This window comes from Myotis brandtii, unplaced genomic scaffold, assembly GCF_000412655.1.
Source record: "Myotis brandtii unplaced genomic scaffold, ASM41265v1 scaffold125, whole genome shotgun sequence".
NCBI lineage: Eukaryota > Metazoa > Chordata > Mammalia > Chiroptera > Vespertilionidae > Myotis > Myotis brandtii.
The window spans coordinates 13,394,053-13,397,513 of NW_005354385.1; the positions used below are offsets into that span (position 1 = coordinate 13,394,053).

At 41.8% G+C, this 3,461-nt stretch overlaps 1 pseudogene; it reads left to right on the top strand.

Annotated features, from left to right (window-relative positions):
* The first annotated feature begins 2,005 nt into the window (after positions 1–2,005).
* Positions 2,006–3,461, top strand: part of LOC102239967 — an 85,369-nt pseudogene continuing 83,913 nt past the window's right edge.

A 3,461-nucleotide genomic window follows, 5' to 3' on the forward strand; every position in this document is an offset into this window, starting at 1 on the left:
CTCCCGCCAAAGACTGCTTAAATGTGGGAAAGGTGAGAACACCCCTCAAAGTCAACTGCCTTCAGGCACAGGAGGGAAGCCTCCAGTTTCCTGTTATCAGGATTTCTCGGAACGTCGTTCTTCTCGCGGAACACATGATTTTTCACATCCACTGTTAAGTGACCACCCTTTATTTTGCAATCAGAGAGTCGAGCTGGCAGAACTGAAGTGGCTTGGCAGCTGCGGAAAAGAAACTCAACTGAACAAACAGATTCTTAAGTGATGCTTAGATGGCAGAGCTTGGACATGGTTCAGATTTTTTTAATTCATTTAAATGTGTGATTGAATCCTGCTCATTACCCTCTTGGCAGTGTATTATATACCCGGCTCTTTAGTGTATAATAATGTTGAGGGTGGAAAGTAAGAAAGGTACAATATTACCAGCTCTTCTTATTATAGAAGAGAAGCAGCTTTGTTTATGTCATAAACAATAGTCAATAAATGCATATAACAAGTTAATTTTTCACAGCAATCCATACCCAGAACTTGAAATATGCTATTTTGTTCTTTGGTCCAAATTTCTTAAGACAAATAAACCCTTCTGTCTAGTAATCATGCTGAAATCTTGGCATAGACTGTGTAAGAGCTTACAGGCCCAATTTTAGAAGGTGGCTTAGTGCAGACCAGTGACAGTCGACTTCACTACACCACCCACACCTCTCTGACCTGCTTCCTACACTCCCCTCCCCTCCCTCTCACTGCACCAGCCATGTGACACTTACTTTCCATGAATGTCCCAAGCATGTTCCCACCTCAGGGTCATTGCACTTGCTATTTCCTCTACTCAAAACACTCATCCCAGATAGCCACATGGCTTAAAAACTCACTTCTTTCAAGCATGTTCTCAAATGTCACCTTACTACTTCACCCATCATTCTCTATCCTCCTAATCCACCATTTTCTACCTATTTGAACCATTGGGTATATACTTATTTAATTCTTGATGATCTTCCACTGAAAGGTCAGCTGCATGAGCAAAAGGACTTTGTGTGTTCCCTGCGATACCCCCAGCACCTGGAGCAGTGCTTGCACATAACAGGTGCTCATGAGTGAATCAATGCATGAACATCACCAGAGCCAGACTGGGGCTGGAGAACAGAGAGGGATGGCTGCCTAAGGTGGCAATCTATAAAAGGAGTGCACACACCACTGGAAAGATAATGAAATGGACAGCATTTATTCTAGAACTCCTCTCAAGAAAAATTGTGCAAATGTTTACAAGAAATACTGTGATAAGCCACATGGGTCTTGAGGAGGATGAGCCCTTCCCCCATTGGAGGTATTAGGTAAACTTTCCTCTGAGGAGGGTGAGAGCACTTAGCTATCGGATTTTACTTTTACTGAGTGGAGTTTGCAAGTTTGGGTCAGAGCAAAATTTCCTGGGTCTAAGTCAGATAGGCCAAAAACAGCCACCAGCAGCTCTCCTTCCGCACCCTTCCCTGTGTTCTGCTCAGCCGCTCCTGCAAATCAATGTGGCATGAATAGTTAAATACTGGTTTGAAGGCGTGCCTGTCATCAGTCTGCCCTGTGTGTCCACATACCTCTCTTCTGTTCAAAGCCCTCCAGTGTTTCTCAATTACCTTTTGGATGCTATTCAAACTCCTCAGCTTTGGCACTCAATCCCTGGAACTCGAATATATTATTTTACAAGGAACTTTGCAAATAGAATTAAGACTATTGACTTTAAAATAGGGAGTTTTCGAGATCATCTTGGATTATACTATTGTAATCACATAGATTCTTAAAAGTAGAAGAAAAAAGGCAGATGAATCAGAGAGACATGGTAAAAGAGGGAGACACAGGTGTGATAGGAAATGTCAGAAAAAACTCAAACTGCCATTGTTGGCTTTGAAGATGGAGGAAGGGGACCACAGGCAAAGAATGAAGGTGGCCTCTAGAGGCTGAGGAAAAAAACCTCAAAAAGCCAGCAAGGAGACAGGGACCATAGTCCTACCAGTATAACCACATGGAAGTCAACTCTGCCAACAACCTGAATCAGCCTGCAAGTGAGAGTCCCTTAGAGCCCAGCTGCACTGACACGTATGAGCTCAAAGCAGAGAAACCAGTCGAGCCCTGGACTTCTGACCTACAGGACTGTAAGGTACTTCCTTTGTGTTGTTTCAACTGTTGAATCTGTGGTACTTTGTTCTGGCAGCAAAAGAAATTTAATACAAAGCCTTGAGCACTCTGGACCCAACTTATGTATCCAAAACTTCCCATTGTTCTGATGCATTCACCCACTGCCCCGGTCAACCTGGTCTCCATTAGGTACATAGGCGCGCTCATCTGTTCTGAATCCCACACTGTCCCTCCATTCAAGCCGTTTCTCCTGCCACACCACTTCAAATCCAGACCTCCAACGCTGGGTCAGACCCAAGCCCTGCCTCTTTCACTTTTTAATCTGGTTACCAGACAGGACTTTCCACTAAGGGACTTCCAAGTGTCACCTATGCTTCGTCTAATTATGTATTTTTTGTTAAGTGTCTTATCATTTCTTTCCCAGCAAAATGTTAAGTCCCTCATAAGCTAAAATAGTGTCTCCTTTATATGTGGCAAAGAACAAAAGCACAGTAAACACTTCCCCCACTTGTAGGTTTTGCATGTAGGATATTTTCTAACCTGCTTCAAGACAGTAGGTATTAGCAAATATCTGTTTGCAACATAGTTGATTTCAGTTTGCATCACAGATCAGATGTGCAGAGTCCTAACAGACTTGATCCAGGAAGTGCTTGATTTAATTCATGTCTATCAGCAGGATGTTCCCTGCCAGGACAGTTCTCACCTCTGTCCTGACGCCAAGGACTCTAGTGCTAACAGCAGGAAAGTCAGAAACACACCATGTGAGGGCAGCTCATCTGCCTCAGTGAAAGCAGGATTGTGTCTCAGTGCCGAAACATTGCAGTAGATAAACCAGATCAATAATGACACCTGCTTCCTCTAACAATAAGTTCTCGCTTTTCCTAATACAATTTGAAGTTTTGTCTTGATACTAAGAGGTTTTCAATTAATACACATACATGGAAGAATCTTGCTCTGTGGATCTCATAAAGGCAATCTGAAAAGTAGGAAGTCATAAGATATTCAATATATTGTCCTGTAGTTGTAAACATGTACCTGTAAATTTTATTTACTTCACATGTATCCTCATCACACTCTCAGAGATAAAAAAAAAAAAAATAAACAAGTTCAGACATCCATTTTTTTTTTAAAGATGTGTCTTTCTTTTTTTTTAATTAAATCTTTATTTAAATAAATAAACAAGTTCAGACATCCATTTATTTTTTTTTCAAGATGTGTCTTTCTTTTTTTTTAATTAAATCTTTATTGTTCAGATTATTACATTAGTTACTCTTTTTTCCCACCATAACTCCCCTCCACCCAGTTCCCACCCCACCCTCTGCCCTCACTCCCCACCCACTGTC